The sequence below is a fragment of the Lepisosteus platostomus genome, chromosome 1 (assembly GCF_059453375.1).
Source record: "Lepisosteus platostomus isolate fLepPlt1 chromosome 1, fLepPlt1.hap1, whole genome shotgun sequence".
Taxonomy (NCBI): domain Eukaryota; kingdom Metazoa; phylum Chordata; class Actinopteri; order Semionotiformes; family Lepisosteidae; genus Lepisosteus; species Lepisosteus platostomus.
In genome coordinates this window covers 17,612,964-17,639,543 of record NC_142611.1, presented here as the reverse complement: position 1 = coordinate 17,639,543, position 26,580 = coordinate 17,612,964, and the positions used below count along the sequence as shown (strand labels likewise).

General features: G+C 35.3%; 1 protein-coding gene across 5 annotated transcripts in view; it reads right to left on the bottom strand.

The window, feature by feature from the left end:
- Nucleotides 1-26,580, bottom strand: part of LOC148677792 (leucine-rich repeat and immunoglobulin-like domain-containing nogo receptor-interacting protein 2) — a 504,064-nt gene that overhangs the window by 351,214 nt on the left and 126,270 nt on the right. The window lies entirely within an intron of this gene.

Here is a 26,580-nt window from a genome sequence, read left to right as displayed (position 1 = left end):
TCAAGAAAAAAAAGATACGTTTCCACATACAGTACAGTAGGGAAACATTGGATATAAAATGTTACAAAAAATAAAAAAGCCAAGAAAAATGTGTTTTTGTTTCTTTAATAACGATGACTTGAGGTGCAAGATGTTCTGAAAGCAATTAAGCTGTCACAGGTACAGTAAGTACAATTATGCAAATTTGAGCTTAGGCCTGTTAGGAAAACAAGCACTGCTTAAAATGTGATGATACTATATGGAACCTCATCACAACATGGAACAGAATCACCTCTCATGCAAGTTTATGCAACTTATTTGAAGAAAAAAAATATTTGACAGTAAAACATTGAAATCCATCAAGTGTTACATATCTTTCCAAGAATGTGCACTATGCAAATGAAAAGCATGTCTTTAGCAGTCTATATCAGGTACCTAATACTTCTCAACTCTTTGTTCTTAAATCAGCTAAATCTGCTTTTTCATTTGATACACAACCGCACTGAGCTTGTTACATTTAATAGGACAAACAGTAGCACTTGATAATGTCAAGATTATAATTAAACATCCCCTCATGAATCTCATTAAATAGTCACATTTGCATTTGGAGTAAGACATGTCAGTATTTATCATTTTGAGTAGCCAAACAGGAAAAGGTTCAAGCTACCTTTCCATTATAATAAATACAAAACTTAACTAAATAGCACATTTTGTGTATATATATATCACATCTCAACAAAAGTGTTATAGTGCCAGAATATATTAATTTCAGCCTGAATTCCAGTAACATTTTGACGTTAACTGTTCTATTAAATTTCAGGCTGTCTCAGATGCAGTACATGACAGCATGAGAGCTACAAATGAATATCATTACAAAGGCTCGCATAGCCATTCTTTCTGCTATTATGTATTTAAGTGCATATTCAGAGAAATAATATATATAAAAAGTGTCAAAGTTTAAATATATTAAAATAAAAGTCATGACCTGTAAAGTTACAGATTGCTGTTAAGAACCACCAAGGTGTCTTTGGAATATATTGTATTAATAAATGTACTGTATATTGTTGAAAGATCAAAACTTGATTCAATATAGAATTTACATTTAAAATGTCATTATAATCCCATTGCTATTGTCATTATTATATTATCGTTAGTGTGGTTGATTTGTTTTTTTACTGAATATTGTTTGAAAAGGATTTACATTCTTTCAAAGGATTCAAAGTGTCTTATAGATAAATGCCACCTTTTTGTCTATGGCTCTTCCTTTAAGTTAATTGTACTAAAGCCCAATTTATGAGTATTTGTTGTGTTTCTGTTGAATGTGGTGAAAGAGTGACAAGTAGGATTAGTGACAAGATCCTCTTTCAACACTACTGTTTATATTAACTGGGTTGTTTAACAATTTTCACAGAAAATGTAAATCATATAAAGTAATTGCTGTATGTTTCAGTTTACTGCTGAGCACAGACAATTCATCTATTTTTTTTCAGATTGACATGCACAACTGAAGGTCATGTGGAGAAAGTTATGTTTGGTTCCTTTTTTTAAATTATCAAGCTTCACTACAACCCAGAGCTGTCTATTTCTGACGTTATGCACTAATCCATCAAAAATGTATGATATTGAAAAAAATGTTTTTATTTCTATTCATCACAATTTTACCTTTTTAAGAATGTAAAATGAAGTGCAGTTTCGTACCAGCATAAAGACTTGCTTTTGATGTTGTCTTGTTCACCTTGCATGCATTTAAAGATAGTTTCCTTGGAATTCTAAAATGCAGCAGTGTACATGATTCTTTTGAAGCAGCTTAACAAGTAATGATCAGAGGAGAAGAAGGAAAATTGCAAAAAAGTGTAACCTGTTAAAAGGTATGAGTGTCAATGAGGCAAACAAACAGTTATTGAGTGCATATATAAATCTGTAATAATATAAAATATTGATTTGTTTCAACCATGGGATACTGGAAAATGTATTTATTTGTGAAGAATTTTAAGTCATTTTATTGCATTTCCAAGAGTGGAAAAATGCTTTGCTTTACTCTGTGTTAAATTCTTATTGATTAATGGTTCAATGTAGCCTTGTTCCAAGTTGACAATCAAATGTAAATTTGATTGTCAATCTAAAAATACTGTCACCAGAAAAAGCAGCACTTCATGCATCAGCAAAACAGAAAAATCAATTTCAACTAGACTTAAACTGCACAAATATGATTGTGCCAACTTTAATTTAAGACTAGCACAAGTCTCATTACATTTCACTCAATATAAGTACAATTGTAGACAGCACCCAATCATCTAGTTCGTCTTTTCAATCTGAGTGTGAATGTTGAAAGAATAGCAAGTGATAGAAAAGCCATTGGGTGGCTTCTCATTTGATTCCGCAGAGATGGAATCATATTTTTTTCTGGTTACAACAAAATAAGTCATCAAAATCTGATCTCTGCTGCCTATTCTTTGACTTTACAGAAAGGATATTTCTGCACTAAAAGAAATTCAACTATAATAATGCACAGTCCCAAGGGAATGTCATACACAAAGAGGTCAATGTAACTAAATATCTTTAGTCTTCAAAATAGGATACTGTGAGAGGATTAGATTTAATTATTCAGCTCTTCAAAAGTATTGATGAAGTCAGCCCAAGGGACTACTTCAACTGCAAACAAGGACCCAGGGTCAAAAGAGGAAATTACTGTAAGTGCAAATGCATTCAAGAGCAAAAACAGGAGGTACTTGTCTTACAAAATATACGTGGGTGTCTACAACAAACTATCCAGCCATACAAAAGAAGATGCTTCTGAAGTATACTTCAGGAAACTGCTGAATGACATTCTAGGATCAGTTAACTACTACAAATACAGTATAAACTATAGTAATGGCTACCTATCATTTCTGATATTTCTTACAATATGTTCTGCATGGCTTTTATGACTTTATTCCTAAACAGTTGTATATTATACTGATGGAAAAAAGAACTGCGACACCTTCTCCTCCACACTCTGGCCCTCCCATCTGCATGGAACATGCTGAAGAGTGACTCATCTGTGAAGAGGACCTTATGCCACTGCTGACAAGTCCATCGCAGCCTCTGCCTGGCTCAAGCCAGTCTGGTGGGACATCTTAGAGGTGTGAGCAGAGGGCCTCTGACAGGTCACCTAACTCTAAGGCCAGCAACGTGGAGCCTCACTGTCCTGTCACTGATGAGGGCATTGTGTCTGCTGGCAGTTTCAGCAGCAGTACGGGTGGCAGATCTGAAATGATCTCTCAGATGGATCAATCTGATGTGTCGGTCCTGCTTGGCATGGTCACTCGAGGGCGACCGGATCTTGGATGGTCATCTGTCCTGCTGGTCTGCTGAAACCTTCTCTGCAGTTGGGACACAGTGGAACGGCTTTCTCTATAGTGTCTGGCAATGCTGGCACTGGACATGCCTACCTGCAGCATGCCAATGGCCCTCTCCCTGGCTTCTGGTGACACTAGAGGCATTATGCAATGCACAGAAAACTGACTAAGCGTGGCCTTTTTCATGTAGTGACCTACGTTTTGAATTAAGGCCTTTTTAAAGGTGACCTGATCAGGCATTGTTCCACCTAGATGAGCTTTCGTGTGAATGGCAAATTGCAATGCCTCACTGCATGAGCTGTACTGCTGGTCAGAAGACTTTTTGTGAAAGTACATAACCTATAACCACAGTATAGTATTCTTTTTCCAGAAAATGTTGTGTTTCTTTTTTCCATCAGTATATATTGTATAAATAATAATGGAATTTCTATGTACTGTATTATCACAATCTTTCACATTTTTCTTCATATTTTAAATGTTTAACGAAGTATTTGGAGCAATGAAACTGGTGTACCCTATTTAAATATTAAAAAGACTTCTATGAGACTCACACGCTACTATGCCAACGAGGCTGTACAGTATTCTACAGTATATAATCAAATCAGTTTCCTCAACACTTAGACAAGATTCATTTACTTTATATACTTATATACTTTATATACACTTTCTTTATGTTTTATTTTTTATCTAGTTTATAATCCTGATTCAGGAGAATATTGGGAATGTAATTATCAGAACACAAGTACAAATGTGAGAGAATAAAAAGAACAGATGTTTGTTTCAATGCTATGTGTTCATTCTGCTATCTCTTTGACAACCAACCATTCCTCAAATGTTCACATTCATTGCAGTGAAAGAGATGAGTGCTATCTTAACAATGTTGACATCCTCTATATAGCTATACTTGCCAAGGAGCCACATAATCATTTTCATGTGATTCTGTAGTCCATGTGGCACAGTCTCCTCAAAAATGAATGGGGGTATGAAGGCTAATGATGTAGTAAAATTCATAGCAGGCTAGCACTGTTGTGGAAGTCAGAGTCATGTACTGATTCATTTGATGGTGCTTGTCCTAGGACATACACCACCCTCTGCCATGTTTAGCTAACTTTTTGGGGCTCTTCTTGTCTTCCACAGGCAGATACTCATATTCACTGATGCCTGCTTACATGCGCCAGCTAGTTTCTAGCTTTGAATTTAAAAAGTAACCAAAAGACTAAGGTGACCCTTTGCTGTATAGAAAGGATATTGGCATTGTTAGGTAATTGATCTAAGAATTACCTATAGATCAAAATAATGTTCTCTAAAAGAAATGTCTTGCTAAACTGAGATGAGCAGCAACTCTAACCTCCCACTCAGTCTTTGCCACCCATGCTTATTCAGCTAAAATGAGCTTGGCTTTGAGTGATCTGTGATAGCTTTTCAGCTTTTCATCAACCATTAACTGTTGAAACCAGTGTCACTTTGATTTGTGTGAAAAACCGCAGGAAGAGACAGGTCAGAAAACAGGGAGAAAAACCTCTCCTTTATGAAGCCAGGAGCTAATGGGGCAGTAAAAATTTCCACTGCAATGTAGGCAGCAAGTAGTTTTTTTTTAACAGCTAGTTGACTTATATGCACTTTAGGTGTCAGCAATAGCATTAAGCCAGTGGTTTAAAATTAGCATTGTACTTTTGTATTTTTTTGTTCACAACTATAGATGATTATATTTACAAATCACACATATCTGGTCCCAAACTGATTTCTGAGAAAGATTTCATTTTAAAGATTAGCAGTATTTGCTTTTTTTCTAAAAGATAAGGTGAAAAAATATCTATCCTTCTGTTTTTTGGTATCTGAATTCTAGATGGATCCACTGATTTCCTAACTGCTTAATCCTATATCCAATTCATATTTTCATTTAAAAAAATGTTTTATCTAGGTTTTCTAGCAGTTAACACAATAAAGATTTGAGAAGTTAAAATCCACACCTGGGTAAACATTGAAGAGAAAATGTTATGAACAATAGCAGCAAAAAAGTCATGTATCAAGGGGGTATCACAACGTTAAATTTCACCTCATAGCACCTCGTTCTTTAAGGTAAGATAATTGGCATTATTTGTAGCATTTGCTGAGCTCAACATTGCCTTATCTTGTCCTTGAGGCAGTCAAAAATTTCTAACTCAGACTAAATCATTGTTTACAAAACATTGCTAGCCATCTTAGGGATGTGGTGTTGGAAAAGTGCATCCCAAGACAATATAAAAGACAGAAAACTAAACTGAATTGAGAGGAGAGAAAATCAAGTAGGAAAGAGGGGAATCAGAACTATGGCACAAAAAAAGAATGTGTCTTGGCAGTTTGGGCATCTAAGAGACTTTCAATTTGTGGTAATGGTCTGTTGACTTATATACAGTACAGTATGTGGAAAAATCTATTTCCTATTTTTTATATCCTATTGTGATATTCTTACTTTATCCACAAGGTTAAAGAAATCAATAATTTGTTTAGTGATGCACTATTTTAAATGGGGGAAAAAAGGTTCTCATTTGTTTAACATACTTTTTAGGAAGTGGTTTAATTCTGAGAAGGGACTTTTATTTCAGAAGAGGCATGCTTCCCATCTTTCTACATAGTACTGTATCTGTCTTAGCATGGACCTGTGACTTAGTATTCTGTATAGATCTTTACTTATTCTTTTGGCTCCTGGTATTCACAGTACTTTTCAGAGTAGTACTAGATGTTGTCTGCCTATGTTTGTAATTTGTTTGTCTAAAACCTGCAGCCTGGAAACACATACCTACAATATAAAGGTTACTGTTCAGTATTCTCTGACAAATAGGGGGTTTGCTGTTGTTGTTTTTAGAATTTACTTGCAAGGAAAGCTACTGCCAGGAACTGATTTACGGTACTTTTGATGTTTTAACTTCCCTTTTTATACAAATATTCACTCATAATGAGTAACTAGTTTGTAAGAACGTATTATTAGGCTGTAGTAAAAGTATTTTTTGGTGTAACAAACAGTGGTCAACAGGTACTGTACACGGAAATGGTATAGTAGTACTCTGTTGCTCTGTAATCAAACCAAAGTGATTAAGAAAAAGGAAGAAAACAACTGAAAGACAAGAAAATTATGAAAAAAGTACAGATCTAATCATTTTGAAATCAGCACTCATTGTGCTGTTGATTATAAATTCCAATTGAAATATTGTCATGCCAAATAAACCAAAATCTCAATGAGATATGTTGTAAAGAGACTAGACAAATACAAACAGCTTAGAGCACTAAATTGGAAAGTGATCAAAAGAACATTTTGAGCTCCAACAATAAATAGAGATATTGTGAAAGTGGAAAGTGTGAAATAGTAAGGTGGTAAAGATGTAGGGTAGTTTTTCTGATGCAGAGATAAGACACAATATTATTTAATTTTCCTTTTTTTAGTTACAAAATCTAGAAACCTCTAAAAGTTACAAACAACTTTTTTTTCACAAACTACTTACAGTGGTCTATAGAATTTTATAATGTTTAAATTGTTTCCTTTTTTTCATTTTCTTCTGTAATGCAAACTAGGTGAAGTGTTATGTGAAAATAAAGAAATGCTCTAAATCTTAAATTGACATTTTTTAACAATTAAATTCTAGTGCCAAGCACCTTGAAAAAGTAAGTCATGTCACAACAATAGGGGAAAGTGATCAAACTCTCATAGAACATAAAGAGAATATTATGTACACTAAAATGAACCATACTTTGCAAGCAGAAATGGTGTGTTGCACATTATGAATGCCAGTTCATTCAACATACATTTGGGTTGAAACAGCAGACGTTATCATATTTTAAAGGTACATAAAGTATTGACTAGTCAATTAAGCATTTCATTATGTATCAATATGTACAGTATCTAGTTTAAGGATTCAGTTTATGTACAGTACTCTCATTACTAATAGTACAAATGTGATAGATACTGCATTAAATGTCACTAAGACCACGCTATCCAAATTCTAGAGACATGAGGTGAGAATTAACTAAAACATTTATAAGTAGTTTTGAAAGAAGTCCCTATAAAAATACTAGAAAAGTCCTGTTCAAGATACTCTATTATGGGTATATTATGGGCTAATCCAAAGTAAAATAAATATAATCCAAAGATATCCAATAGTCCATTAAGAAGACATATCATACAGTATACTTGAGTCTTGAGTTTTTTTAATTGATAGTAACATGGATGAAAAACTATAGTGCATCTTTCAGGTAATTACATTTGTCCCTATTTGATGGGCCAGAAATGATAAGAAGATGGAGTACAGTAAAGAACTGGTTCTATTTTGCATAATTACAACCAGATCTAAGCCACTGAAAATGAAAACTGTCATCAATCTAATTTCCCCCCACATTTTTATAGACAAACTATCACAAATATTAATTTTGTTTTTGAATACTTAAGCAAAATTAGTGTTTAGAGCATTTGTGTAATGTTTTTTCTCCCTCAATAAAAATTAAATCTGGATACAATTATTATAAATAAAAATCTCAAATGACGACAAAGTTAACAACTCCCAATTTCTAAGAAAGCATTTTATTAATGTATTTTTTTCACCCTTTAGATCTGCACTGATGTTAATTTCATACAAATCAGCATTTTACATTGTTAAGCAAATGTGAGCATGCTGCATACAAATAAAAGTACTTATTGAAATATGTAAAGGAACAGATAAAGGTTTATTCCATGCTGAAAAGAATAGAGACACAACATTTTGGCTGTGAAGCCTTCTTCAAGTGTCCTTCCACCTTCCACCTTTCGCCTTGTTAGTATGCAATTGTAATTTTCTCTACACTGCTGTAGTCTACATATGAAATGAGCGTAGAGGGAAAAGATGTGGGACAGGCTAGGGGAAACTTCACTAATACACCACTTCTGATGTGGATAGCAAAAGCAATAATATGTGACACACCACAAACTGTGGGTATATGGCTGTTACATTAGAGCACTTTTTACAAGTTTACCTCTGAAAACAGACACATAACCAAATATGTAAATATGTGTTTTATGACACCATTGCATGTTATTGTCATATCAAAATGTTCAGGGATGTGGGCAATCACTTCAAACATATGTACTGTAATTTCTTTGGGGTTAGCCTAGGCTTGGTTCATGACGTAAGCCTTTCACTGTTAATAAACTGCTGGAATACTGAATATGTAACAACAAAATATGCTATACTGTATATACGGTATACATTTTTAGATGGTTTTCAGAAAACTGCAATTATTAATGCTTGAATTAACTGTGAATTTAAATTAAATGTTATTAGTAAATATACTTTGACTTTCCATAGACTCAGTTGGTGAATTCAGCTACAGTATTTTGATGGAGGAGATCTCACTTAATGTGCTCAGTCTGTGTTGCTCTTCATAAAGAAGTATATAACTTGGGTTGTTTTTTTTTTTCAAATGAGAGGAGACCTTTATCCTATTTAGCTTATGTAGTTTTTAGGAAGTGATTTCATCCAGCTGTTTTTTTGAAGGAAGCCAGGGTAATAGCTTTTACAACATGCATGTACATAGCTTACTCCCAACTCCCATTACTCCTGTTCACTGAGTAATGGGAGTTATGAGTAAGCTATGCAGCTACAGTATGTTTTTAAAAATTACCTCTCCTTGGTGTCCAGTTTTGTCCTCTGGTTTGTGTTTCATTGCCAGTTCTAAAACAGTCTTTTTGTTTTCAATACCTGAATTAGGTTCCTTTATAATCTTCTTTTTCCCAGACTAGAAACATTTATAGAGCTTTTTTAGAGCTGGACATTCCTTTCTGTCCAGGAATGTACCTGGATAGTCATCTCTGGACTGAATGTATATACTGTACAATATTGTAAATGGGATCTTTTTAGTGCATTGTACAATTTTGTCATTCTTTTAATTTGAATCCTTTGATTTGAAATATTCTCTTCTAACTACTGTATGTGCGGTATACCCTAACCTTCCATTCCAACAACCATGCTTTTAGATAAGATTTCTTATCCTTTGGGATCTTCTTTATGGGATTTGTTAGGAGTCTTAAGATTTTTTAGATTTGATAATATTACAGTATGTACAGCCTTTTTATGGAGGTAGCAAATAAAGAATATGTTGTGATAAAGAAGGAAAAATTGTGTTTGTGTATCATTTTCTGACACTAACCTGAAAAAATGCTTTTAAATCAGCAGTTTAAGACAGATGTCGGGAGGCTCATACTATCTCACGTTGAGTTCCTCACACTGTCCACACACTTCAAGATTAATATCTTGTCTTAAGACTGACAGCCAGAATTGAAAGAACTACTTTAATGAAGCATAATACCTCAATACATTAGTGTTTACTGTTAGTTTGTTTATTAGTTTGTTTTATAGGTCAAGAGAAGAATGTTGATGTCAATCTTACACTAGAGGCCAGTGCAAGGAGACTTACAGAACTATACATGTCATAAGACTCATTTTCCAGTCAATGGGTATTACCTAGTGAATACTAAAAGGTTTTGTGACTTTAATTTGTTATTAATGTCCTGAACGAGTAAAAACTGGCCTTGTTCCTATAGGTTTAAATGTTGCTGCAATCACACAATCACAACTGTATTATATAAAAAAATCTAGTTTACACTCCCAATTACTTAATGTCTACTGTTCTATTTCCAATTTCCCTTTTCTCACAGAAATGCTGGAGTGGGCAATTACAATCTTAACTTACATCTAGTGAGCTCTTTAAACCTTTTCCATCTGAGTTTTGACAGAGACACAATACTGAAACAGCACTTGTTAAGGTAGTTAATGATTCATTGAGGGCTTCTGACTCTGGGTCACTGAATATTATTCTCCTTCTGGACTTAAGTGCAGATTGTGATGCTGCCAGTCATGGAATCCTTCCTTCTGGATCACAAGGAAAATTATCTAGTGATTACTGGTACTCCATTTTATTAGTTTGGCTCCTATTGTTTCTACAAGCAGCCAGGTCATAAATCTTAACTCTTGAAAATTTTATGGGCTACAAGATTCTATGCTAGAATCCTTCAGATGTAATATTTAGATAATATTTCAGTTATGATAGTAACTTAAAGTAACTTAAATATGATAGTAACTTAAAGATGTAACTTTCTTAGTACTATATAAACTGCACAAAGACCTGAGTTTCTGCTCATAGGCTTCCAACATTAGCTTTACAGTACCTTAAAACTTTAAGGAGTTGACATAGAAGCACTGATGGACATTACATTGTGTAATATCGCACAAAAATATGCAATTTTTAAACTTTTTTATCTTATGTATTTTTTATTTAGTTGGTAAGTACTAATAATAACATATTGTAACGCAACGGGGGCTCAGGCGGGCGCCCTTGCCGCATCTGGTCGGCCCAAAGTATAGGTGGCTCGAACCCGGGACTTCCGCGTCTCTCTGCAGCGACCTAGCCCCGTGAGCTAAAGAGAGATCTCTCCACAGCCCAGTAGCTGTGGTCCTGCTATCACAGGGAAGGGCGGTGACGTCACCCGCTCTGGTACGCCGGCTCTTACACAGTGCCTGTCGGCCGTAAGCGTTACAATATTGTTTAATGATAATTTTTGCTGTATAAATGCACAATCCCATTCTTTAATCTAATGTTCTCAGCTCTGACTATGTTTTAACTGCTTTGGTGTGAAATCTTTGGGGGCGACATACAGTATATGTGTTTCAGGTACATGGAAACAAACACAACTGAAAATATAACTGTACAATTAATTTTAAAATGGAGTGAAATTAAATCTTAGCTTTCTCTGCTAGGAGCAGGCCAGCTATGCTGTTTGCCAACATCCAAGACAAAAGTCTCTTTCCCAAAACTCACACTTCAAATGTGGTTGTTGGTTGGTTGCTTCCTCATGACCTTTTTCCTGTGGTGCAGTATATCACAGGCTTTGCTCTCTCCCTAGAGATAAGACATTGACATCAACTAGAAGGCTGTGCTTCCTTTTTTTTAAACATCACTCATACAATTATCTTCCACCAATTATTCACCTGACTGGGGCTTCCAACAATAACCACCATCATGTCTGTACCTATCACATACCCATGGATATACTGGCCAGCAGCCATGTCACCCTGCAACTTACGATTGGCAACCCACTGAAGCTAAGCAGGTGTGAGCCTGGTCAGTACCTGGATGTGAGACCTCCTGGGAAAAACTAAGGTTGCTACTGAAGGAGGTGTTAGTGAGGCCAGCAGGGGGCACTCACCCTGCGGTCCATGTGGGTCCTAATGTCCCAGTGGAAGGGGACATTAGGTGGAAGATAGTGACAGGGACACTATACTGTAAACAAGCGCCGTCTTTCCGATGAGACGTAAAACCGAGGTCCTGACTCTCTGTGGTCATTAAAAATCCCAGTGTGTTTCTCGAAAAGAGTAGGGGTGTAACCCCGGCGTCCTGGCCAAATTTCCCATGCCTCCTAATAATCCCCCTCTATGAATTGGCTACATTACTTTGTTCTCCTCCCCTCCCCCCACTCCGACGGCAGGCGGAGCGACACGCCGGTTGGAGTATTCTCGGTCGCATTTAATGGCAACGTCAGCTCAAAGATTTGGTTCAAACCACCAAATGGAGACGGGTGTGCCTATAAGCAGACCCTGCTGATGCGGGATTAACACTAGATTGAGAGAGAGAGATTGTAAAATGGATATACCCTAATCAGCAAAATTTAACTTCAGTTACATGGCACAGACTATATGACCTTCATTGGATAAAAACAATATATAGAAACTTTTTTCACACTTTAGCAAAGGTATGACCTACAGGAAGACCGAACTGCACTTTAATTCAGGAGCTCTGGAACTGCACAGGTATAAAAAATGACTATGGGAATAATGCTGTTATGCAGTAGTAACTTGTGCACCGAGCATGTCTGATTAGATCAATTTAGATCTGTATTGAGTGTTTATTAGTTTAATTGTTTTCTGGCAGTAATTACATCTGCCTCATGTGTAATTCATACACAATAGCCTCCTCTTTCCTTCCCTGAAAATGTGCATCTCAGTGAAGCTCCATATATGTAATTTCTTTTGTCAGGGGTTGTCTTGAGCTCAGTATTTTAATGAACCACTTTTGAGGAGAGCCATAGATTTAAAATGACTTAATCAGACATGACAATCTATTTGATACACTTGTTGCTCATTCTAGCTGAAATTAAAGGTGCTTCAGGAATTGTGACAGTCTCAAACAGTCAATAATATATTTTACAAACAAGGCAAATGTGGATTTTTATCTACGGTACATGGCTCATATGATACTTTAGAGAATGACTCAATAATCAAGTGCTATTTTACTGCGCATAAAATAATATGTTTGATTTTTGTAAATATCACCTAAAGCATTTCAAGCAAAGACCCCATGTTGCATGGGGTCATCTGCAGTTGGAAATTAATTTCCATTCACATTCATAATCTCCTGTGTATTATTTTTTTCATTATGGCCATAAAAAATATTGAGCAAAATAATATTTGTCATTGTGCTGTAATAAGGGTTAGAGTAAAAATATAGGGAGAGATTATCATCAAATTGGCACAATGTTGGTTAAATACCATAAAAGGCTTTTTTTAAGTTTCCATATATTCAAGTGACCTTTTATATTTGGAGATCTATTTAATACAGCACTATGTTTTTGTTGTGGACAGCTCTGTGAACTTTCTAATGTGCCTCCTTGCTTCCTTAGATCCTCCAACCCTTGTGTTTCAGTCCACTTTTTGCTGTGGAAAGTCTGCTTGCTGGCATGAACCCCAAGCTTTGCAGCTTTACACCCTAGTGAGATCATACACAAGGATGCCATTGATTTGAGATCAAAACTAAAGTCTGACCTTTTATATCCAGACTTTTAATGGCTGTTTCTAACTGTATCGCAGTTTTTTATTTAGTGACTGAAGTACACTATTATTCATTCTTCTCAGTATTACATTTTCACTGATTATCCTGTAAGAAACTTATTCTAAGCATATATTTCATTGAGTATAAAAAACAAAAAGTTCATGAGCAATCAGTACATTTAAAAAATGAGGCAAGGCATGTTTAATTTCTCATTAATTGTTATTAAACAAAATTAAATGCATTTTCAGTACATACTGTATTATATAATCTGCATCACAAAATCTTTCAGAAAGTTTAAGATTAATTCATCACATTGCATATACTATACAGTACACTAAAGGGGGAAATATCCATAGCTCCATTATGTTTGCAAAAACGTGTTCATACTTGTATATATTCCCAGAAATTGTATTTTATAGTTGATGGAAAACTATAGTTTTATTTTCTCCCACTAACAGAAATAATTCTGTTAAGTTACCATACTTCTTATGTTCTTTGATACACAATATCCTTGACAAAAGTTTAACAAAAGGCCTTCATTAATTTATATATAATAAATACTTTATAATGTCTTTAACCTTCAATACAAATGTAACAAAAAGGTTCTTAGTATAAATTTCAAGTCACAACTGCAAGCACAGTAAAATTGGCAGTTACATGTAATTATATGTTAACATGTAGTTATATATTCTATAAGAAAACATGGTGTTGTCACCTAACGAAACGAATAAAGCATACAGGGCAGATGACAGGAAATCACTTTGTTTTGCTTGAAAATTATTCATATTATTTTTTTACTTTTAGATGATAGAAATGAGGGAGATGATGAAGATGATCCTGTTCTTCAACTCACACAAAGTTTAAGGCAAAAATATGCTAATTTGTGGACACCAGAATAGTAGTTTATGGCTTTGTCATCAATAAACAGAGTAATTGAAGCCCAATGAGCTATGCTTGATTTACTGTATTAAGTGGAGGACACATTGATTTTCTTTCTCTTTAAGAGTGTTTTACCTTACCTATTGATTGCAATTAACTTCTACTTAAAATAACTAGAGAAGGCTAAGTCCTCTATGTAAATGTAATGTCATGGGCACTGTTTCTTAGACACAGGGTGATTACCAATAACTCATGTAGAGACATTATGCAGATTCTCTGGTGCCCAATATTTATTTTCTTATCATGAAGATTGATTAAGAAATGTCCCATGATGGAACATTCACAAAATCACTATTTCAAGCTTCAGAACTACAGGTGCAAATTTTCATACACCTTCCCATTACTTTCTGTGAAATCAAGTGCTGCAGTAAAACATGAAACAGAAAGCACTTGGAAAACACATTAAACATTTGAAATGTTGAGAACAGCATTTTAAAAACCTCTCTAAAACCATACACTACTCACTTTTGTGAATGTCCTGTTAGACATCCTGTGACACAACATTTTTGTGAGCCAAGCAAAATATAAAGCTGGGTTTCAGTCTTTTCATAAAGTGTAAAAAAGTGTAATACTTTTTATGAGACACTTTGAACAGAAATAGGAGCAATTCAAATTCACCCTAATTTTTTATTATACTGAAGGCAGAAATGGTTTAATCCTCAAGAATGTGTAAAAATGTTGTTGATTAGTAATGCATTTAAGTCTTTACTGGTAGAGGTTAGAATCATTCATTGTGCATTGTAAGATTTTAATTTAATATCTCTTTATTAAGTAATGCCAGTTATCAAAAGATGTAACATATTCTTAGAAATAATTAAAAAATGAACACATTTTTTGAGTTTGTTTAAATGGACTAGGCAACATGGTGGCACAGCATGGTTAGTGATGCTGCTTTGTGACGCTGGGCCCTGGGCCCATTTTCTGGAGTGTCATCTGTGTGGAGGTGGAGTCTGTATGTTCTCTCTTTGTTTGCATGAGTTTTCTCAGGGCTGCTCCAAAGATATACTGGTATGTTAATTCTCTTTTGGGAAAATTGGCTCTGGTATGAGGGTATGTCTTTTTGTGAATGTGTGTGCGTTTTGATGGACAGGCCAAAGTGTATCCTGCCTTACACCAGTTGCTTGCTAGGATAGGTTCCTTCTCCCCTGTGATCCTGTATTGGATAACGCTGTTAGAGCATAGATGGACAGATGTTTTAACAAAATGAGTTTTGTTAACATTTACTCACTTCATGAAAGTGGGGAGTTGGGATGTGGTGTATATTTTGTGGTGGATCTTATCTGTACCATAATGTACAACCTCCTTGTTATAGAAATAAATAATAAAAACATTTTCTATAGTAAAGCAAATGAATATCACCTGATCAAGAATGTGTATATAAAGGAAAAAGTGGTAAACATGGAAGATTTTCCTCACATAGATTAGGAAAAACAATCAGATACTGTATGTCAGCAGCTGAAGGTAAAATGGCAGACTTGGCTAATGACTGCTTTTGTATTCAGTTTGTCAGAGCATATACACCTAAAGGGAATGCCTGTATTGATCTAGTCTATTCAAACAATCAAGATAGAGTGAGGAAAACAGAGATGAAAGAAAAATTCAGGAACAGTGATCATAATATGGCATGTTTTGAAGTACATTTAAAAAATATAGGGTCTAAAATAAAAGTTTTCAATTTAAGGACAGCAGACAATACAGGGCCAGAAACAGTTAAGAGATGTAGAATGGGATATGATAGATATGAAGTCGGTAAAGAATGCATGAAAACAATTTAAATATTGTGCTTGAAGCATAGAACAGATTTATCCCTAGAGTAAACAACTCAAAGTCAAGAAAGTGGTGGCTCACAATTTCTAATAAATCAATAATGAAAAATATATGGAGTTAGAAAGCACTATGCAAAAAAAGAACTGGGTCCAATTAAAAATTGAACAAAATGAAGTACAGGCCAAAATAAAATCAGAAATACCAAAAGAGAGAGAAAAAAAGAGTATTGCAATGGAGGATAAATTGATGTTTTTCAGCATTATGACAGTAAAAGAAGAGTAAATAATGAACTAAAGTGTCTACGGGTGGTAATCTTTTAGATGACAAAATGGAAAAGGCTAATGTATTCAATATATTTAATTCAGGTTTCATCCATGGAAGACGTTTCCAAAATGTCTCAGACTGTACAAAGACAAAGTTAAATATTAATTAGTCTTACATACTAGAAACAAAAATGTAACAGGTACTTGAAAGTACTTTAGATACACAAATCTCTGGGGACATAATGGTATACTACTAATTCTCCTGCAAAAAGTGTGGAAAAACAAACTAATTAACTGACCAGTAAGTGCTATTTCAATTACTGTATAAGTAGAATCATCTGTGTGACTATAGAATTCCAAAGTTTAATCAACAGAAGACGTTTTCCCATAAAAGATTCATTCTCAAATTGCAGATGGTAAGCATTTGTATTAGGACTGAGTATTCTTCAAAATAAAGGGTACAGAGAATGTACAGTACCAATTGGGTTGATGTAATTAGTAGAGTATTACAAATACAGTATACTGTACTGTATTTGTTAGGACCACTGTTTTTCCTAGTATATGTACAGTAACAATTGACATCTAGTATAGTTAGTAAAATACTCAAAATAAATAGTAAAGTACCCAATTTTAAAAAAGTTTACTAATTATAACAAAATATAAGATTATTTTATTATGTGGTATTATACTATTGAAGAGATTATACAATGGTTAAAAGTGTAGAATTGAAATAAATTTAAATTTAAATCAAAGGAAGTTTAGTTTGTCATTATTTCAAATGGTGTGCACTACTCTGATCACCCTGCTACAAAAAACATCAGTGCTCTCAAAAGCACAGAGGAGATCCATGCTTTTGCATGCCATGACAAACTAAAAGAACTGGTTCCTTTTAATCTTGAGCAAAGATAACTACAAGGGGACTTGATTCAAGTACTTGAAATTCTCATAAGTGTTGAGAAAGTAAATGCAGCAGCTTTCTTCAGACACAACAGTGAAATACAAACCAGAAGATCCATCTGAAAATGAAGGGGAAAGTGAATTTTAAACTGGTAACAGGAGGCACTTCTTCACACAGATCGTTGTAGGAATCAGAAAGAGCTACAATACTGTATGTTGTTGAAGTTGATACACTGGTTTGTTTCAAGAAGAGGATATTAGCATCAACATCATAGCTGTTTCTGACTCTGATGAATGTGTTATCCAGAAATGGATGGATAACAAATTTCTATTAATTACCTAATAACAATACAATCATCCAGAATTTTTCTTAGGGAGATCTTACTAAAGGAGGAGAACAATTGCTCAGTTTGAAAAGATAATATGCTTGATTTTCAATTGTTTTAGCAGAAATTATCATCCAAATCATTTCCTGTTTAACAAAATTGAGTTAGGTTTTCTTTAACAACATGAAGTAGGATTAAATTTGGAGTGTTTGCATTTGATATGCTATTAAATAAATCCCTTTAGACCAATGTTCCTTTCAACGAGTGTGAAAGATATAAAGGAAGAACTGAATTGGACAGAAGTCAGAAAACATCAAAGAAGCGTTATAGCTTTCAGAAACCCTTGTGAATTAAGATCAAAGTAGAAGAAATCATAAGTGCAATATGATTATTTGTTTTATTGCGTAAGGCAGCTTTATACAGTATGTGATTTTCCAGCTCATAATGCAGTCACTTCAGATTTGAATGTTGGCCTCAACAGCTTCACCTGGGAAGTCCCCCATTTAAACTGAGCGAGTTGTAGATGTGAAGTGATAAACAGACATTGCTGATAAAGAATAGAAATCAAAGAGGAAGTCAAATATTCTATATGAGAAAAATGAAAGGAAAACTACTGCAGTGTTCATAGACAACATCTTCAATTTCCATCACACATGAATATTGATTCAAGCTTGCTTTGCTGTGAATGAAAGCTTTATCAGTAAATATGATTTTCATAAATCGTACAAATGACTAGTATTGAAGAGTTTGAGTAACACTTCCTTGAAAAACAACTAGATAATACAACCCCCTCCATAGTTGAAGTTCTGATGCCCTAGATCAAATGATTGACTGTACTGTAATTATCATTGGTAATATTTACACATGGTGTTGGTTGATTGCTTGCTTGTTCAATACCATATTTTACTTATTAACAAATTCAACTGACCTAATTTAAATGTTTTACTTTTGTTTTTACTTTTTTATTTTTATTTAGTATAATGATACCTGCCTTACAAAAATCATTTTTCACCTTCTTCCAAAGCAAATTAGTTTGCATTACCAAGTCAAATACAGCTTGCTATTTTCAGATCAGATTTAGTTTTCATCTGCATCTTCAGTTTAAAAAACAAATGGAAATTTTACATTTCTATGAAGTTACCAGTATTCTATTGGACTTTGTTGAATTGAACAGAACTCTAATCACTGATCCTTTTGGAATCCTATGTTCTCATTAGAAACACTGTAGTGAAAAATGGAAAACACAATACTGTGTGGAACACATGTCTGTGTGCATTAAGATTTTTACTTTAAGGTTACATACTAAATTTTAAAATTGATTTGGACTAAATACTAAGATGTGTCACATTTTATATTCACGGGAAATGTTGGAAGTTAATATACAGTACTAGCTAAACTACTTCTGCGTTGTTGCTGTTGTATTTACAGACAAATGACTCAGGAGCATGCTATACAGTACATCACACTTATTGTATAGTTCACAGCATTCTGCCATTACCTTCTGTTGCACCTCAGGGAACCATATATCAGTTAATCCTATAATAAAATATACATAAAACACTGTTAAACTACAGAAGCCTATGAATCACACAGCACTGCAAATGGCTGAAGTAGAAATTTAAACATTCATTCTTGAATGTTCATGTCAATGATAGAACTGATGGTTATCTTACAAATGAAACTATACTGACAACCTTTAAGCAAGTGGCATGCCCTGATTAAACCTTTTCCTCTGAGCCCCAGTTTATAAAGATTTCCATTCTATTTTCAGGCAAAAAAGAACTGCATTTTAAGTTGATGGAGAGATAGCAATCCACGAACAGTCAATACTGGGACTGGGAGTCAATCTACATGAATCTCTGATGTTTTTTTTCACTCCTGAGGGACACTAATTCTTCAGCTACAAACATAATCTGAAGCTAAAGAAGTACGTGTTAAAAGTAGTTTGTTTTCTTTCATTCAAAATATATTCAAGGGATATTTTAAATATGTAAATAACTAAATGGTTAGGAATAACGAAATACATTTTCACAAATAATATTTATATATATGAAATATGTTTTTATTTACAGTGCATACAGCTCTGATTATTATTACTTTTTTGTGTTTATTTTAGAAAACATTTTAGCATAATTTTATGGATCATTTCTAATGTAGATATATATCTTTATATATCTACATTATATATCTCTTGTGCATGGGTATAAGTAGTCCATCCATCCATTTTCTAACCAACTGTTCAATACAGGGTCACAGGAGAGCCAGAACCCAACCCAGCAAGCAACGGGTGCAAGGTGGGGCACACCCTGGACAAGATGCCAGTCCATTGCAGAGCAGACTCAGAGACAAACACACACACTCATACCTGGGACAGTTTTCTCGGAAGGCAATTAACCTACCAATACGTGCTTGGACTGTGGGAGGAAACTAGAGCACCCAGGTGGAAACCCACGCAAGCATGAGAAGAACATACTGTATAAATTCCACGCAGATAACACCCCAGGTGCAGAATTGAACCCACTGAATTATTGAATCAATAAGTAAACCAAAAAAGGAATAACAACAACAGCCTAAACAAATATAACAAACAGCCTAAAATCACCAGCACTATGATGCATGGAAGTTTTACAACTGATTCATAGACAGTTATATAAATGACTACAAAAAATAACCAAGGATTGCATCAGCTAAGGATTACTGTTGTAGTTATGTGAGGATCTGAATATATAGGAACAATCAGAAATTGGAGGAGTAAACAGAGGGATTACTTTTATGGCAACTTGGAATCATTCAAACAAAACAAGATCTACAGTATACATGGATTCGAAGTGTAAAATATACAATTGTAATAATACTATACTATAATACTTACTGTCAATCTTCAAATTTAAGTCTGTCTCATATTATTACTGAAATGTACAGTATATACTCTCAAAGACAAGTAGGCAATTACTGCTCCTAGCAGAACTTCATGATACATATGCTTGGAATTATAGATTAATTCTCCAGGTTTATAATGTTGACATTGAATTTATACTCAACTCAAATTATAAGCTTGCCAGGAGATTCAGATACAGTTTGAAAGTCCCACAGGGAGATGAAGATGAAGCTGTGTCCAATCTCTTCCTGCAGATTCTATGATGAGGGATTTCATGGCTCTGGGCCAAAGTAGTAGAGAGAAATTCCACTGTAGCCTCATGCTGAAGACTGCTACTCACAAAGGACAGGCTTCTACTTATATGTTCTCTTGTGGCTTTTGAATAATTTGTGTACAAGGTCTGACTCAGCTCTATCTGTGAGTGAGATATACTGTAGGTAGCGAGAAGTTTAGAAATTCCACCTACCCAGTGGAAGTGGCTGCTATTCTGAATATGAGTTGATATTCAGGGTTTTGATAAAGTACAACTGTATTTTTTATTGATCAGCCAAAATTAGAAAAGGAGAGCTCATTGTCAAACTTCCCATGGAGCAAAATCCTGTTTTATGTCTGGATTCTCTTTCAAATGGGATTTTCCTGAACTTACATTTCCTTCCTTGAAGTTCGCAGTTCACAGTGGTAGCCAGCACATGGTTGGTTAACTTGTCAGACTGTTAGGGTATACGTGAAAGAGAGCAAATTTCCATTGTTGTACAGCATCTGCATCTTATAAGTCCAGTAATCATGGCAGGTGATTGGCTTTGATGTCTTCATGAGTATAGTCTTCTTCCCCACCCAGAAGGTTAATCATTGGTTTGTCATTAAAGTTAAAGATGGATCCAATTTATGATGTCCTGGTTTGTGCTGAGAGTCCCATCTCAGCTACTGTCATGATTCTAATCCCTCCCCCTTAAGGGCGCTCCGGCTCTTTCACATTTTACCTGATCTCTTGCACCTGCCTCCTGTTCCAGTCTCTCCTTTAAAAGCCAGATGCTCCCACTTTTCAGGAAGATGGACGCCACAAGGCTTGCCTATTTTCCGGGTTGTCCGAAGGCAAGCCTTTTCCCCGGCATCCTAACCATCTGTGTCCTGGGCTAGAAGCGACTGGCCCTGTTTCCCCTTTTTTATTCCCCGACCCTTCGCCAGATCCCGGTCCAGCTTTTAACTTCATTTGTCTTTGTCATGGATGGACCAACTGGCTCTGGACTTTTGCCTCCCTACGTATTTCCCTACGAACACCCTTTGGACTGTTTGCCTGGACCACGCCCCTCTTGAGCACCTTTGTCACACCCCTGTACGTCTACCAGCCCTGTTCTTCATCTCTTCACCACGTCTGTTCACTCCTTTCCGGATTGGGCTGTCTGCATAGGGTCCTGAAAGACGCTACGTGACAGCTACACTCTTAACAAACTGACTCTGAAGATCTAAAGTTGGTTTCTGTTCAAGGCCTCTGTAAGATCTTTCTTTACATTTACTTCTAAGTGTAATAATAAACCTTGCTGTCTATAATAAATGTAAAGATATATTAGCTCTTCCCACATTTAAGCAGTAATTCACAATAAGTATTAAATAATTTTATGATTTTGAGTTACAGTAGGAATTAAAGCTGTCAGTTGATTAATTTAGTATTCAAGAAATTAGGAACATATGGCAGGACTTAAGTGATTCTGTCCAGATGTTCCCAAATTCAGTTTTGCACACCAACCAAGCAAGCATCGGGATACGGAATACAGTAAGTTTATTTCAGAACAGCACCCAGACCTCAGTATGAATATTACTGTCACAGAAGCCATTGTAATAGGGGAGACTTGGGCACATAAAGTCAACAAAATGTTTAAATTATCATTTAAAAAATGAAGTGTAGCATAAAAAGGATACATCTTACATCTACTGATAAGGCATGGGTTAACATTTATGAGACTACCTTTAATGCTAGCTTTACATATACAGTACAGTACCAAATGCAATGCATACTAGTTTAAGTAGTTTTACTTTGAAAGACAATTTTAAAGTAGCTTGGGTAATTGTTAATCATAAAATCTATGCAAAGTTACATTAGAAGATTCTCAGTTGCAGAGGTTGCATAATATTGCCATATTTGCTAAGGTAAATCTAAATGAGGTCAGTTGCAAAATTAAAGACTGATAGGTCATGAAATAAGTGTAATGGTCTGTTTGTGTAATCAAAATGGTTCCGCTTGAAAATCTCTCAAATACAGTATATATTGATTTTGCAATTTTCAGTTGTATTGAAAAATGTATTCCCTAATTTAAGGTAATATATTATACAGTATGTAGAGAATGTGGTTTTCAGATTTCATCAGGATACAAACCTTAGATATAGAGTGGCTAGAAAAGCCAAAAAAGACACACATGATGAACACTAGGTAGTTATAAACTGTATCCTTACAATATATGATAAGAAAACAGTCAACCTTCAGAATAAAATCAATATGAACTACTTATATTGCTGATGATTAAAAATCAAATATGTGTACAAGAGAGTTGTACAACTTTTCAAATTCCTCAGACCATTCACATTTAAACTGTTCCAACAAAAATAATGAAATATTACAAAAACATTTAGTTACATTTATAAATAATAGACATAAATTAAAATGGGTTTTCTAGCTGAATACTGCAGAAATTCCCTGAATATTGTATATCAGGTACTTCTTCTGAGTTCTGTTATTGTGCGCATTTAAGGAACATCAGTATGAGAGAGCACCTTTAGAAGTTAATTTGGACACTATGTCTTTATACTGTTTAAGGTTCTGCTGCCTTACATTTGTGACATTTATTATTTTCTATCTTTAGTATCCATCAGGCTGAAATAAATCCATGAATAAAAGGTGCTCATTAATTTAGCATCTGTTTTAGGAATTAATTCAGTGCTGAGTAGGATCTTTTCTTAAACAATAATAAAGGTTGCTTCTTTTCCCTAAATGATATTTGTGTCTCACTTACAGGTTTCTAATTTTCTGTTTCTGATCATAACAAGGCCCTAGTGCTTAAATTGTACAGGACAGTCACAAACATTGACAACAATATTTTTGTAAATAAATATTTGTTTTACATAATTTGCTGCATGGGTTGTTACCTATATCATGTGACTATAAATATTACTGATGTTTTTTTTTCCCCATACATTACAGTAGGTGGTGTGCAATAGCAGCTAATTTTCGAATTATGTCAGGATATGATTTTCTTATTTCCATTCTTAATCTCCCTTTATTCAATTTTTCGTTCCCCCTCATTTTTTACATTATTATTATTGTTGTTGTTGTTATTGTTATTATTATTGTTCTTTATATATACCAAGCCTAGAGGGAGACAGCTCTTGGGAGACAGGACACTTTGGTATGGCTAAAATACTGCACCTCCCCCACTTTTATTGTGGAGAATGAGACTCTTCTTACAAATCTGTGATAGCATTATGGCAGCCATGTACATCCCACATCACCCACAACAGTATATGCTGGGCGAATCGATGAAGCACGAAGGGGTGGAAGTCTTTGGTTGAGCAATTACTTTGTCCTGGTTGCTTTGGATTACTTTAATAATACAGTCACCTGAGGATTTTATGCTCCAGAAGCAAAATCCTCCTCCATTTGCTGAGGTGAATCTTTGTCCGGTTCTGAGTTCCAGAGGAGTTTTATGATATCCATTAAATATATTTTAAGATCCAGTATTCATGGTGCTTAATCATTTATTCAAGATTCAGAAAACACCTAGGGAATTAGTACAGTAGCTCAACTAGACACTTGACTCCACACAACAGGGGAACAGGCTCTGGCAGTCCCTGGTGGTAGTTCTTGGGAGGCAGCAGCACACCCTAGTGGACTTTGTGTTTGAGCGGTGATTGGATTATTGTTCACGGACTATGGCTAGCCTAGACGTAGTGGATGTCTTGAGGCAACATTTGGATGATGGGTGCAAAACAAAACCAGTACTATGGCCAACATTCCTTGAGTTGAATCATTTGAGAATTAATGTTGATGGCATCTTGGTTGGCCCAGAATAATTGTCAAGCAGCAGTTGGATATGATTTATCAGATGCTAATAAAAACTTGGCTATGTCATGCAGTGCAGACAGTAATTAGCATTGCTTAACCCCTCATGACTTTGTTTCCTGCACAGGCCAGAGGAGTCTAAATCAGGTTCAGAAGAAAAGTAAATCTAGTGTGCTCAGCAAAACAGGAGCCCTGTGAGCCTTATTTAGGTTGTGGCCTGTCGCAGAGGTAAATAGAATATTTACTTATACAGAAAAATGCAGGATTTGGTCCAGGGTGTGTGTGTGTACAGAGACAGAGCAGTGACGAGGTTCTAACTGTAGCTGCTGTTTTTCTATATAGCAAAATATACAAATAACACAATAACACAGAAAAAGTACATACAACCTAACAGGCCACTGCTACCTTTCAATTGTCTATTTTGCTAATATTATAGTAAAGTGTTCAAAAATGTTGAAGTCATAGACAAGTTAGCACAACCTTTCCATCTGTTTTTCTGTTAAAAAATATTGCAGCTTTTCTTTCTTGGGGAAGGGGTATCTAAATAAACTGCTATTCACAGGGAAGAGCGGTGACATCACTGCTCTGGTAAGCCGGCTCTCACAACAAATGGAGGCCGTATGTGTTTCAATATCATAGTTTGGATCTTTATGCTCATAGTCTAAATTTTATCTTTTGTTCTGAACTTGGGGAATGTTAAAAAAAAATACAGTATCCGTTAACTATCAAATGTCAAACTAAAATACAGTGCCTTGCAAAAGTATTCACCCCCCTTGGACTTTTTCACATTTTGTGTTACAACATGAAACCATGATGTATTTAACTAAGACATTTGCCACTCATCCACACAAAGTACTCTATAATGTCAAATTGAAAAAGAAAATCGAGACATTTTACTAAATTCATGAAAAATAAAAAAAACAGAAAATAATTGAATGCATAAATATTCACACCCCCGGAGTTAATGTGATGGAAGAGGGGAGCATGAGATCAACAAGCAGATCGGGGCAACATCAACTGTTCTGCAGGCACTGTACTGGTCTGTGGTGGTGAAGCGGGAGCTGAGTTTGAAGACAAAGCTCTCGGTTTACTGGTCGATGTCCCTGTCCTCATCTATGGTCATGAGCTGTGGGTAATGACTGGAAGAATGAGATCACGGACACAAGCGTCAGAAATGAGGTTTTTCCACAAGGCCGCTGGGCTGACTCTCCGTGACAGGGTGAGGAGTTTGGCAATCCGGGAGAGCCTCAGAGTAGAGTTGCTGCTCCTCCAGAACGAGAGGAGTCAGCTGAGGTGATTTGGGCATCCACAGGATCTGTTCTGGGCACGTCCCACTGGGCAGAGACCCCGTGGCAGACCCAGGACACACGGGAGGGATTATATCTCTCGGCTGGCTTGGGAGCGCCTGGGGATCACCCAGGAGGAGCTGGAATCTGTTGCTGGGGGCAGGGAAGTCTGAGCTGATCTACTCGGCCTGCTGCAACCGCGACCCTCACCAGGAAAAGGGGAGTGAAAATGGATGGATGGATCTTTCCCTCTTTACAAGAAATAGCCAAACAATATCTCAGTAAAATCACAGACCAAGCTGTTGTTATTAATGCTAATGTTTAAATGGGCTTGTTCTAAGACTGAACAGTTTTTTCACTAACATCAGATATAAATGTAATTTTCTTGTGAATGTAAGTTCAATAAGTCAAGGTATTCCTATTTTACTATTATTGCATTTCCTGTTGTTAATAACAGGAATGGTTAACAACAATGGTATTCCAGCCTATATTTACTGTACTTTGCTAGCGATTTCAATAGCCTACAGAACAAAAGAAAGCCTAGACAAGAGTAAAAAAAAAATCAATGTCTATACTTAATGGTACACTAGAAATATGAGAAGAGCAATCATTTGAAAGAGCATTTGCTTTTTTGTTATAGTTTTTCTCTTCAGTCTGTAAGAGAGCGGGCTGTGCTGTTTTTAAAGTACCATCAAGTCCAGATCAACTCACACTCTCAACTCAAATGAATCAAAGCAATTATGTGGGCAGCTGTGATCACGCTTCTTTCCACGGGGCCTTCTAATTAAAATCAGAGAAAAAAGACAAGAACAGAAACATAATATGAACAATTTGACAATGAAACTTTATCAAATAACATGGGGTAGTAAATGTTTTTTTTTCTGCATTCAGTCATAAAGCTACAGTACATAAAGTGCAAATATATCCTTAGAATTCTGAAGATTTGGAGTATTTTTTGGCAGTTTGTTTTTCTGTAAAGAAATACCGTCTTCTCCAGGTATTGTGCTCTTCATGGGGGTCAGACCAAA